At 43.8% G+C, this 14,336-nt stretch overlaps 1 long non-coding RNA gene across 2 annotated transcripts in view; it reads right to left on the reverse strand.

Annotated features, from left to right (window-relative positions):
* The window catches only part of Gm34762, a 39,819-nt gene extending 27,322 nt beyond the window's left edge, over window positions 1–12,497 (reverse strand). The window contains exons 1-3 of one of the 2 annotated variants that reach the window (XR_869894.1): window positions 12,472–12,497; window positions 6,356–6,444; window positions 1,133–1,323 (exon numbers count right to left, since the gene is read on the reverse strand). This is a non-coding gene — a long non-coding RNA (predicted gene, 34762). Of the gene's footprint in view, window positions 1–1,132; window positions 1,324–6,355; window positions 6,445–12,471 lie in introns of those variants that run through there. The other variant, XR_378445.1, reaches the window with a different exon arrangement.
* Between the last annotated feature and the right edge of the window lie 1,839 nt (window positions 12,498–14,336).

Below are 14,336 nucleotides of genomic sequence, written 5' to 3' on the forward strand. Positions count from 1 at the left end.
ATTTTAATATCTTCAGACTATAGCTGATCACAGATGGCCTAAAAGATGAAAAGTAAAGTTCAAACAAAGGAGGGAGCTCTGAAACAGACTGCACACATGCACACACACACATCATATGTACAGCTTTCCAACACATGTCATACATACATCTGTCTGATGGACATGGAAGTATAACTTTTCTAGAATGGCAAGTCACATAATAGATATTATTTTCTGTCTCTTCATTTCCACTTGATTTTTATGACCATCCTTCTAAGACATTAAATCATTTCATAATCTCCATACTAGTCTACTGAATTATGTTTAATGATGACTCTAGACATTTATGCATAGTCTTCTTTGCTACTGCCTGCAAGTTTGTGAGGAAGGTGTTTGTAGCTCATGAGTTGCACAATTATCTTTCTAATTATTTCAATGTGGATTGCTCAAAGTTGAATCATTGAGTCAAAGTCACATGTTTGCTTTATTAATTCATTTATTCTTTACAGTTTCATAATATACACGTATGCGCGCACACACACACACACACACACACACACACACACACACACACAGATGACTAAGTCTCTTCATCCCCACTATCCCTTCTCGTCCCCTTGTTTTACCAAAACCCTTCTTCTCAAGACGTCTCCTTCCAGTTTTCATGCTGGGTGTGTGTGCTGGGCATGCTCCGCTGCATTTAATAAAGTTTGTTTGTGTAAACCTTGGCCAGAGGTTATTTACCGGACCATGGTTAACTTTTTAATGGCTATACCCCTGACAAAAATGGCCCCTCTTCTCTTAGCCCAACATTAACTGACAGTAGTCCCTCCCTCAGGGAGAGGTGTAGCTTCAAGAATCCCTCTCCTATCCATGATGAAAAGTTCGTGAGTCCAATCTTGGGCATGCCTTGTGAAAGTAACCTCAATGCAGTATGTCCACGAGTGTATTGGCCACGTTGTGGCCAAGGGATATCATTTTGAGGCATACAACCTTATCCTCCAGGCGAATCATAGAGATTAAAGTTTTTTCTGTGTCCCTCTTCCTGTGTTCCATGAGTCTCAGAAGCAGTGTTCTGTTGAAGGCTCAGTACCACTTCTTACTGTTACCACTTGGAGAAGCTTTTAGGCTCTGAATTAGCCAGCACCCCAGCTATAGCAAGTTTCTCTGACAAGGGCTAAGAGCAGCACTAGCCCGTGGATATAAACATGAGTGAGCACTGGGACGTAGTTTAACAACGTGTCCATATAGCAGAACACTAGCTCTAGGTCTCTCTCTAGGCTCATGGTCTCCACTGCCAGCTTTTGTCCAGGTTACAGTAGCTGGTGTGTGTTCCCAGCAGGCCTGCAATCCAATCAAAAAGCAATCGGATGTCACATAACAGTAGTCCTACTATTGCTCCAGTGAGCATATTTTGCTGGGCTGCATTTCACAGGGTTTACAACTAGGCAAGATTTGATGGCTTCTCTCCCCCAAAAGCTTACACAACACCCTCCAACACTAAGGAGGCTGGCCAGCGTGGAGGAAGCTTGCAGCCGAGTTCCAGTGTGATTTCTCTGCATTCTGCATCCAAAGTGTATGGTTAGCACTCTCAGCAATAAGACATTACTATCAAGTTCTGAGAGGCAACCGAGAGGAATGACAATAAACCATACTGTTTGGGGGGCCTCTAGGGTAACTCACAGAGAGGTATCCAGCACCTTATACCTGTGGTTTCCGTGAAGAATTTCATTAGTCCGTGCAGGGTACCCCCATTCTGGCTCATTTTTATATTACATTTTAATACATTTGTAAATCAGCAGGTTTCCAATGGTTTTCTCATAGTCCTTAGTTTATATCACCTCTCCAAACATTCTTCCAGCCTGCCCTTCCCCCAAAATCATATATCTGTGGAAAGCCTTTTAAAAGACAGATTTTTTTCTCTAATTTTCTTTGCCCGTGTTTATGTTTCAATTTATTCCACACTTTGCCCCATTGATATATTTTTTTATTCATTTCTGTATATCAATTACATTTACTTTGTTTTTCAAAACTGTCTCTATTATTGTTTCTTTCCATACTAATTTGGAATATCTCTTTATATATTAAGGGTAGTCATGCTAGCTCATTATGTTTGTTTCAAGTATCTTCATAGTGTTTTTTCTGCATAGGATTTTTAAGAGTTTGTTTGTGTATGTATGGACACAGGTAGTATTCATGTCCATTGGGGTACAGTGTGTGTGTGTGTGTGTGTGTATGTATGTGTATGTGTGTATATGTGTGTGTGTGCATGTATGTGTGTGTGATGCACTTGTATGTGGATGACTGTGTTTGCCAGAAGTCAACCTTGAGTGTCATTCCTCTGACACTGACCTTGTATATTGAGATAGGGCTCATCCATTTGGACAGACTGCCAGGCCAAGCATCTTCCTGAGTGAGCCTCCTCAGTGCTGAAAAACAAAACCTGTGCCACCACACCTGGCCTCTGTCCATGGCTTAGGAATTGGCCTGGGGTCTTCAGGTTTGTACAGGAAGCATTTTACCCACTGCACCAGATTCCCAGCCAATTAAAGCTTTGTTCACCTGAGACCAGCCCCTCACTTTAAAATGTTTGCCTTGAATTATATGGGAAAAAAGCAAACAAATAAAAAACCCCAAAACCCTTCCTTGTAACTGGATTGTTTTAAAATGTGGCCTCCTATCAGTTATCCCAATACATTATAGTTTGACTTTAAAACTATTTTACAAAAGGAAATAAACAAATACATTTTAGCTTTATACTTTTATAATTTAAGCAGTTTTGAAAATGGCTATCTTTGGGGTTCCTTTTTTTTTCTTCTTTCCGATGAGCACGGTTTTAAATTTCACCCATTTTTAAAGTGTTTCCATAAATTTCATATCAGTTACTTTCTCAGTGTTGTAATAAAATACCTGACAGAAAAGAATTTCGGGGAGGAAAGGTTTATTTTGTTTCAGGGTTGCAAAGCTTTGCCTAAGGGCAAGGGAGCCCTGGAGTGACTAGGACTATGGAGGTAGAGGCACACAGCTGATCCTGCTCACAGAGATCAGAGCAAGTGGCAGAGAGCAGGGATGGGCCCAGCAGAGCTCTAAGGCCTGCCTCAGTGAACTACACCCCCAAGCTACGCCCCACCTCCAAACCAGTCCAGTGCTTCAAAGGAGCATTTAAAACATAAGTCTGTGATGGATGCTTCTGTTTCAGGCCATAACAGATGCCTCACTCCCTATTAACTCTCAGATGAAGTTCAGAGTATACACAACCTGGAGAGTGTGTGTGTGTGCTGTATGTGAGGGAGATGCAGTGTGCATGCAGGACATGCTTGCATGCCGTAGCACATGTACAGAGGTCACATGACCGCCCTGTGGAGTCAGTTCTCTCCTTATGTGGTTCTCCTGTTCGTCTCACTGAACCTGGAGCTTGCTTGGCTCAGCGAGGCTGACTGATGGAGAGCTCCAAGGGATCTGCTTGTCTCCGCCTCCCCAGCCCTGGGATTACAGGCAAGGGTCATCACCATGCCTGGATTTGACATGGGTGCTGGGGATCACAAGTCTGTTGCTAATGTTTGCACCACAATTTACTGACTGAACTATCTGTCAGCCCTTGATGGGAGACTTAAACACTGCAGAGTTTCCCAAAATTTCCCTACTTCTTCTTTAAATCCCCCAAGTCTGTGGCATTTTGTTATAAGAGGCTTTGAAAACCAACAAAGAAAGAAAATGGGGCAAGGAGAGAAGAGAAGAAGGAGGAGAGGAGTGATAGGAGGAGGGGAGGAAGAGGACCACAGGGGAGGAAGGAGGAAGATTGGGTGGAGCTTCAGGGGGCTCCTATTAACAGTCCCCTTAGAGGGTCCCTGAAGTTCCTAAATTTTATACACATCTCACTTCAACTGTGGGATATTTAAACACCCAATTACATGTTTATTACAATGGGGGTAAGTAGGAGAATAGTTGGGGTTGGGGTGTTTGCTTGTTTGGTTTTCCTAATACAAAGTAACTGCCTACCCCTTTAATCCCAGTACCCTGGAAGCAGAGACAGGGGGATTTCTGAATTTGGGGTCAGCCTGGTCTACAGAGTTCTAGGAGAACAATGATTACACAGAGAAACCCTATTTTAAAAAATAAAATAAAATAAAATAAAATAAAATAAAATAAAATAAAATACAAAATAACATTAACTCTGAATCTCCTTTTGACAACTTTTTGCCCCACTCATTTCTTCAAGGGGTGTTTTCAAGTTCAAACCTGTGGCTCTGGCTCCATCTGCCTATGCGCTTAGCATCACCTGTGGCTCTGGCTCCATCTGCCTAGGCGCTTAGCATCACGCCCTTCTTAAGGACAGCTGCGTTTGCACTTTCTTTTCCTTTTGCAGACAGAGTAGCAGTGCTGGGCTTTCTCTGGACATATATGGCAGACCATCCATACAGACATTCTCGTGTGTGTGTGTGTGTGTGTGTGTGTGTGTGTGTGTGTGTGTGTGTGTGTGTGTGTTGGGGTCAAATGTCAACTGCAGTTCTCATTATTCAGGAGCTCTTTGCCTTATATTTTGAGACAGGATCTCTCTAGGACTCATTGACTAGAGACTGACCATAGAAGGTGAAAGGAGAGACCTGATTCCACAGGGTGTGTGTCTGACCTCTGAATGTGCTATGACATGCAAGCATGCCATGCATGCACACTGAACCTCTCTCTCTCTCTCTCTCTCTCTCTCTCTCTCTCTCTCTCTCTCTTTCTCTCTCTCTCTCTCTTTCTCTCTCTCTCTCTCACTCACTCTCTCTCACACACACACACCATGCCAGGCTTTGTATGTTGTTTCTCATGCTTGCATGGCAAGCTCTTTGTCAAATGAGTCATCTCCCAGCCCCACACTCTTACTCTTAAAAGATACTGCCCCTGTCCTTCTGAGTGGCCACTCAGTGTGTGTCTTCTCTGATAGTCTCTCTTATTTAAACTTCAAACACTGGACATTGCTGGACTTCTAGATAGTTTCCAAAACAACAGAAAAAAACATGACATCATCAACCTTACTTCAGTGGGAAATGCACCCTCTTCTGCACCCTCATGCAGGTGTGCATGCTTAACACACACATATATGAGTGTGCAAATACGTATAATACACATATATATTTATATGTTATTTGCATCTAATACTATGAGGTGTTATACTGATGAAGGATATTTGAGCCTTAATTAACCAAATCTGCTTCACGTTTGTCAACAAACTCACACCTTGAATAATTTAAAACTCACCAATCTAATGACATTGGAAATGGATTGACAACACTCTACCACTACACATACGCACAGCCCAAATGAAGGGCAAGGCATGTGCCGAACATGAACGGCATCCATGTAATTGTTAAAAACATTTGAGAAGCCCAAGTTCTAAAAACTGCCAATCATTAGGCAAGTTGTGTAAATGCCTGCATCTGTAGCTTCTGGGAAAAAAAATCCAAACTAGTGAATCCAGGAAGAAAAGCACAGCAGGCAAACACCTAGTGTATCACATGTTCTCAAAAGTGGTAGCTAAGGTTCTGTTTGGATTTAAGCAATAGTGCTGCTATTCATACTTAAAGTATTAAATATCTCTTCTTCCATGTAATAAATTCCTCCTGACCTCTGGATTCCCCTGGTTCCTGTGCCTGGAGACTCCTAAGGTGAGGAGCGTGGCTACACTTGATTCTGAGGGTGCTGCTGTTGTCTGTGGATTTGTTTGGTTTTGATACAGGCGCCTATGCATCTCAGGCTGGCCTCAAACTCCTCTGTATCGACTTTGAACTTCTGATCCTGCTGCCTCTATCTCCTGAGTGCTAGGATTACAGGCGTGGGCCACCATACTCTGTTTTATGGAATTCTGGGGAATCAAGCCAGGGACTTTGTGCCTGCTGAGCAAGCACTCAACCATTGAGCCATGCCTTCAACCTTGTTGCTTCGTTTAAAAAATTAACGTGTGGGCCTTGGTGTGACTCCAGCATTGCAGCCCTCCCCGGGCTGAGCTCACTCTGCTACCCCTGAGGCTGCATTTGAGTGTCCCTGACAGTTCCAGGAAGCCTTCTGGTCATCACAGGCACTTACTCATCCCAGCACCGTCTCTTGTAGAACCACCTCCACTGACTGCCCCCATCCCACTCTTCTGGGAAACAGACCTAGGTGGTGTGCTCTACTGAATTAGGCTTTGTATTATTTCATTGTGTCTGTTAAGGCAGTAGCAAACCAGATGTGGTTTTCTGCCGACATGACTTCAAAAGCTGTAAACACACTTATCAGGAAACTGCAGAACAGGAGGCAGCCGGCGACAGTCAAGGTCACTGACAGGTGACATGGCAAATAAAGGGAGATTAAAAGCCATGACTTGTCTGACATGAACCCATTTGATACTCACCAAGAGTAGGATATGGAACACTGCCACCTTGACAAGAAGTCACTGAATAGCACACAGTTTCTTAGAAAGCGGATCCCTGTCATTTTTCTCTAGGAAGAAAGAGGAGAGAAACTAAATAAAACAAAGTGTAGGTAGCTGTCTGCCGATAGGCCTGCTGTTTGCATTGACCTTTGTGAACCTTTATGAAGAATTTACCACCATGCAGGATTTCTGCTACGCACTCATCCAAGTCTCACCCCAGTCTTGTTTACCTTTGTTCCAATAATTGGGGGAGAGGAAACTAGGACTCTGGGGCTTTCTGGTAAATTTCCCAAGTGAGTCAGCTGCCTGCCAGAACTGGGACTTTGTAACTGTGCCATACATGCTTAGCCAGGCGACAGAGATTTACTTAGGGAGAAAGCGAGAGGTCACCGGATGCAATCCAGATGGCACTGCCTGCTGGCAGTGTGGACAACTGGCAAAGAAAGTCCCACCTCTTTATTGGACATTGTGCTGTCTGCAAGCCTACAAGTGCAAGCCACATAGAACTGTGGAGCAGCCATTTGCAAGGGAGTGTGGGTGGAGGGTGCTGCAGAGCCTCTGATCCTTGATTCTGCATCTCGGTGGCATAAGGAAGAGTTTATACGCCAAGCTGTCTTCTGTTTCACAAACCATGGTATGTATGACAAGAAATTCACTGCCCGAGAAAGGCCGTTTGGAAGGAACCTCCTGCTGTACACTTCACAATTGTCTCTGAGTGTAGCTTTACAAACAGTAGGAAAATCAGACTTAAGCAACTGGGAACACTCACTGAAAACAAACCAAATTAAAGTATAATTCTCCAGGTGCTGGAGATGTGGACCAGGCCGTGAAGGACTTGATGAGAAAACATTAGGGACAAGAGTTCAAACCACAGCATCTCTGTAAAACACACATCTGTAATCCCAGAGCCGGGGGAGGGAAAGGTGGGTCTCGGGCTCAGTGAGAAACCCTGCCTCAAAAACTAAGGTGAGGTGAGCAGTGGTAGAGGGGGACAGTCAGCACCAAGTGCAGGCTTCTATACACACACACAGAGGCATGTATATACACACCGTTGCACACCCATACAGTCAAATACACACACACGCAGGCATGTATATACACACAGTCACACACACAGAGGCAAGTATATACACACAGTCACACACACCCACACAGTCAAATACACACACACAGGCATGTATATACACACAGTCATACACACCCACACAGTCAAATACACACACACAGGCATGTATATACACACAGTCACACACACAGGGGCAAGTATATACACACAGTCACACACACCCACACAGTCAAATACACACACACAGGCATGTATATACACACAGTCACACAAACAGAGGCAAGTATATACATACAGTCACACACACACACCCAGGCAAATATATACACACAGGCAAGTATATACACACAGTCACACACACACAGGTAAATATACACACACAGGCAAGTACATACACACAATCACACATACACACACACAGGCAAATATACACACAGGCAAGTATATACACACACTCACACACCAGGCAAGCACATACACACACAAAAAGGGTAAGCATATATGCACACTCACACACACACACACCAGGCAAGCACACACACTCACACAAACACACCAGGCAAGCACACATACTCACACACACAAACAGGCAAGCACACACACATACACACTCACATACAAACATATACAAATGCAGACACACATGCACACACACATATGCATGCACATACGCATACACACAGGCAAGGGCATACATACACTCACATACATATGCACACATACACACACAGGCAAGAACATACATATACACAGAGACAGAAACAGAGACAGAGAGACAGAGAAAGAAATTGAAAAGACACAAAGAAGGTGTGATGGGAGAGGGTGCATATCCCAGCATCCCAGCCTTATGGTGAGGACAAGTATGGCATTCCTAAGTCAGGTCCTCATTACTCTAACTCCTAGCTATGTGACCTGGACAAGCGATTGATCTGCTCCAGAGAGCTCAGTCTCCCATTAGGAAATAGCCTTATACAAACTGATAAGCTATTTGTAAAACATCATAAAATGTGGAAGAATATGCTGAAGAAAGGACGAATGCATCACAATCACGCTGGCCTGAGATTGGCAAGGGACAGAACACTTGTGCATCTTCCCCGGACCTGCCCTGGTTACGCTCAGGGTGGGCACGGGGCCACCATAGGTTTGACGAGCCTGTGATTTGCCGTAAGAGTCTAAGAGACACCATATTCCAAAGCATCAGTGCAGAACAGCAAATCAATTCTCAGATTGGTTACAGGGTGAAAGGATAATTTTTGAATATTTAGTGATAAGTAAAATATGCTGTTAAAATTAATTTCATTTTGAAATCTGATTATCAGAAAATTTTAAATGATGTGTAGTTTGTATTATATTTTTATTGAACCAAGCTTATCTACTTTCTCGCGATTCTCAAACATTATTGTTGTTGCTGCTGTTATTATTAAAATAGAGGGAGGCCATAAATATTGTTTTATAAGCCTGCTATTTTGTGAAATAATTTACTTTAAATATTTTTCACATATCAGAAAGCTGAAATTCTCGTCCATCATTTTGACACCTCCATAGCATAATATTGAATAAATGCATCAGGATTTAGCCGTCTGCAGCTGGACTCTTTAAAGACTATTTACTTTGCTTTATTTCTTTCCTTCTCTTGCCTCTTTCCCTGTGCCTTTTTAATTTCCTTTGCTGTTCTTTACCGGTACATAGACAGACCATCAATTGTGCTACTGGGACCTCCGTGTTCTTGTTCTGTTACCCCTCCTCTCAGATGCACATTCCTAAAATCCATGTAGGGTTCACAGAAACCAGTGACGTCCCAGGCTCTTTGGAGCAGCTCCTTGAAGCAGGGATGCTGTTGGGTGGAGTTGGCACAGTGGTATGATTTCAACAACTTCTGACAAACCTCCTTGAGGTACTGAGATGAGTCATCCTGGGACACACAGAATGAATGAATCCACACAGGCTCCGGAGGCAGACAACCACGTTCCAGTCCTGAGTCTCTGTCATTTCTAACAGGTGACATCGGCCCTCTTTCCAAGTTCTCTGAGATGGGACTGCTAACTGACCACTGCCCTTCTAAGGTTATCTTAAGTCTTAAATGAAGCATCATATACAAAACTTAGCCCAGACCCTGGCTCTTAGAAATCCCTGGAAATGTAGTTATGAATACTTTTGAGACTTATTTTGATGTTCCAATCCAAACAAGTATCCACACGCACACAGAGATATCTGCATTTCCCTCAGACCTTTCTCTCTCTCCACCACTTCCCCCCACCCCAAATAGAGATCTATTTGCTAAAATAAATTGAAATGGGTAGAGAATGTGAGGCACAATTTATACTGGCTATATCTGCAATTATGAACTCTGAATTAAACATACCCCATCATGAATAATGAAGCAGAAATAGGCCAAAGGAAAAATGAGATAAGATCTTCAAATCTATGTATTTTTAATTGCTTCATTATCTAAAATTTGCTATGAATAGCAGTGGATACAGTTTGCTGTTTAAAACACAAAAAGAAATTAAGAATTTTCAGCAAATCACAAAAGGCTATCAAAAATTAATTCTGTGTGCTCTGATCACTGCAAATGTAAGTGATTTTTGAGGCCCAGTGACATTAAAAAATGCCATTTATATGCTAATAGTAAATGAGTTGTATTTTTTTCCATTTTGATGCAAAATAAATTTTATTTTCATTTTAATGAACTGTAATGAATTAAAAGTATTTTCTTTTTATCGTTAGGTGAACATTTAGCACAGATAGGAGAAGGTTGGCAGCTGATGGGCAAGAGGTCTAAGAGAAGTCAAAAATGAGAACTTTTCTACTCAGCTGCACTGACCCAAGCTCGATGGATACATTCAGAGTCAAGTTAGACGCCTCTCGATTGCAGAAATCCACAAAAGCTGAGTTTACCCAGGGGCTTCAAATTACCTATTAGTGCTATATTAGGAGAAGATATGTGTGAATCATATTGAATTAATCCCTCCTCCACCCCCCCCCACCCCCCCCATGAACATTCACGTTCTGAAAGAACACCACCAGCTATGCAGTTCCTGGCACACACCCTGCTCTCTGGGGATTGTCAGTGATAATGTTTACTCTTTCGTGGCTTTTCACTTAGAGCGGGCACTTTACTAAATTCCACAGCCGTTTGTTTTAGTTACTTTCCCCATCATTGTGACAAAATACCTGGCAAGTCAGCTTGCAGGAGGGAAATGTCTTCTGGCTCAACACTTCAAACAGGTCCAACCCTTGGCTCCCTGTACTCCACCAGACAGACCATCCTGGCTGCTGGAGCCCTTGGTATAGGGATCTGCCCATTCGCAGCAGATAGATGGAGCCCAGCACAATCTTGAAAGGCAACCTTCAGTGGCCCATTTTCCCCAGTAAGATTACATCTCCCAAAGCTCCCAGAACCCCCGGACATAGTGCCCACAGCTGCAGTGAAGCATCCCCTAAGCTTGTGAGGGACAGACAGCTCGTGTTAACACCACAGCACGACTTAATCTTTACGACAGCCGCAAGAAGTTGGTATTTGTATGGTCCCCATTTTACAGATGAGAAACATAAAGCCCAGAGAGGAGAAGCAATACCCTGAGACTGCACATCTGGAGAGTTTCGATGTGCACCTATGTCTGCCTATGAGTTCAGGGCGGTGGCATTTATGGTGCATACAGTGCCGCATCTTGCTAAGGTAGGAGGAGCTAGAAGGAGGTGAATGTCCAATCCAATGTTGGATTTCAAATGGTGACAGTCCAGAGGACCTCTGGCTACCTTAGATGCCATCAGCCATCCTGACTGAAGCAGTAAAGTCACCTGATTCACACCAGACTTACATCCTGTCTGCATTTACAGTGTAACTAGCTGGCCCATCAGATCTTTAAAGATGGAATGGGTGCGGCTTCTGCGTGCGTGCATCAGAGATTTGGTGACAAACACCCAGAGTGCTGATGGACCGAGAGACTGTGCACTTTGACTTTGGGACAGATATGCTTCTCTGATGTGTGACTCATTCAAAGCAAGGATCTCTGCCTTGCCATTCATCCCCATGCCCCCACTCCCCTGTATCCCTCATCCTCAGGTGGCTGCCAGGTTGTCTCTTCCTGCCTGGGTTGTTGATGTTAAGTCTCTTTAGCCAGGGTCTTTTTAAAAATGGAGACTGGTGAGTAATGGAGCAGTAATTCACCCTTCGGATCCAGTGGACCCAAGGCCACGGGGCAGCTCCTATTAAATGGAAAGGTCTGAATTATTATCCTATAATTCACCCCCTGGAAGTGTCTTAATTCAATTATACTATGTCCCCCTGAATGATTATTAAAAGAAATGGAAGGAAAAAGGTCCTGGATCTTTTCTTGTTACAATCCAAAGTAATTTCCAAGGCCAAGACTTCTTCCTTTAAAGTCATTAGGAAGAAAATTAAACAAGAAGATGAAAGGAAAGTCCTCTATCAGTGCAACCTGGCACCACAGTCTGCCTAACACCAGCTGACCGAGCAGCCCTAGGGATCGGGGGAATGTATGCTGCTTCTCTTTGACCCTATCATTTTTTATTTCTACCAGTGTGTGTGTGTGTGTGTGTGTGTGTGTGTGTGTGTGTGCACTCATGCATGTGAGGGGAGACAGAGAGAGAGAGAGAGAGACAGAGACAGAGACAGAGAGAGAGAGAGAGAGAGAGAGAGAATGTGTGTTGTCCTTATGAGTTAAGACTACTACAGATTTTGCTTACTCTCTGTCCAATCAATGACCAGGGAAAACTTTATATAATTAATTTAGATGGGCTGCTGTGCATGGTGGCACATAGCTATAATCACAATAGTTGGGAGAGAGACTCAGGAGGATCACAAATTCAAGGCAACACTGGGATGTCTCAAACAAACAAACAAACAAAACAAACAAATGATCTGAGGAAGCAGCTCCCGTGGTAGTGCACTTACCCAACATGGACAGGGCTCCAGGTTCAACCCACAGGCGTTATTCTAAATGGGACCAAATATAATACAAGTTGGGAAACTTCCCAGAGAACTTAGGGTTCCCTTGGGTCTTACCTTGGGTTCTCCTAAAAACAGGGCCTGAGACAGGGATTCAAGGCTGCACTGCTGATCTCAGAGGAGGATGGGATAAGAAGAGGGAGTTAGGTCCCTGGGATGCTGCTTCTAAGGGATAGAGGACGCTTTAGGAGGCACAGCCTAGGTAGATCAGAGGAGGTGTGCCCTTGAAGAAGATATTGGGACCCTTGTCTGTCTGTCTGTCGGTCTGTCTGTCTGTCTGTCTATCTCTCACTCTCTCTCCCACCCCCTTTCCCCTCCCTCTTCCCCCTCCCCTCCCCCTACCCCTCTCTTCTCTCTTTCCTCTTCCCCCACTCTCTTCTTCTCCCTTTTCTCCCCCTTCTCTCCCTCTCCTCATCTCTACCTCTCCATCCCCATCTTCATCCCCTTCTTTCACAAGATAGCAAAGTCACTTTTTTTTTTTTTTTTACCTTGTAGGACCTCACACATTAACAGCCACGTGACATGGATGGGCTGGAAGAGCACATGCTTTGGACACAGGAAATTTGGTTGCCATGGACACATTGTTTATCCTGCAAAGCTTCATGTGTTGGAAGTTTGGTTCCCAGGGTGACAGTGTTAGGAAGTGTTTGGGGCTTTTAGAGGTGGGGCCCAGTGGGGGAGGGGATCTTAGAAGGGATTGTTGCTCCCTAGTTTCTCTCACATTTCTTGCTTAAGGATGCTACTGCTCTGTCCTGCATGTATTCTGGTAATCTATCATGAGGTTTCTACTCAGCTGATGCAGGTACTGTTGTGAATCTGAAATTTCCCTCACAAGCTCCTATTCTGAATACTTGTTCCTCTGGTGGCAGTATTATTTGGGAAAATTGTAGAGCCATTAGAAGGTGGGGCTCTGCTGGTAGAAGTGAGTCACAGGCCTTTGAATATTGTAGCCTAACCCTAAGTCCAAACCCTGGTCTCTCTCCTTCCTAGCACACTATGATGAGAAACTTTCTGTCTTAGTTAGGGTTTCTATTGCTGTGAAGAGACACCATCACCACAGCAACTCTTACAAAGGAAAACATTTCATTGGGGCTGGCTTAAAGTTCAGAGGTTCAGTCCATTATAATGACGGGAAGCATGGCAGCACACAGGTAGGCAAAGTGCTGGACAGGTAACTGAGAGTTCTACATTCAGATTTGCAGGTAGCAGGAAGAGAGTAACATTGAGCCTGGCTTGAGCATCTGAAACATCAAAGTCCACCCCCAGTGACACACTAACTCCAACAGGGAACACCTCCCAATAGTGCCACTCTCTGAGACTATGAGGGCCATTTTCATTCAGACCACCACACTTCCACAACATATTCCCCTGCCATGAACTAAATACAATGCCTTTCCTTCCATGATAGGAGATTAGGAGGATTATAAATTCAAGGGAACACTGGGATGTAGAGTAAGACCTTGTGTCAAACAAACACACAAAATAAACAAGCAGAAGGTCTGGGGGAATAGCTCTGTGCTAGTGTACTTCCCAGCATGGATGGGGTTCCAGGTTCAATCTGCAGCAGGCAAGACAGAAGATTTCTCCCTTAAGTTGCTTCTGTTGGGTGTTCTGTACAGTGTCACAGAGTAACAAATAAAGATGCGTGCCCTCAAAGCTCCAGAACTACCAGCTAAGCAGCCTCCTACTATAACGCTGACCTAGCCAGGGTTTTTTAGGTCCATTTTTACTTTTCTGTCCAGAAAGAGGATTCAGCCCAAGGATAGAGACCAGTGCCTGACATCACACAAACGATAGCTAAGGAACATGAATGGCTTTAGAGAAATGTATATTACAATTGATCCATTTAGGGACAAGGGCGATGGCTTAGTTGGGGAAGTGCCCATCATCCAAGCATGGAGGTCTGAGCTTAGTCGATAACA

The sequence above is a fragment of the Mus musculus genome, chromosome 7 (genome assembly GCF_000001635.26).
Source record: "Mus musculus strain C57BL/6J chromosome 7, GRCm38.p6 C57BL/6J".
Taxonomy (NCBI): Eukaryota; Metazoa; Chordata; class Mammalia; order Rodentia; family Muridae; genus Mus; species Mus musculus.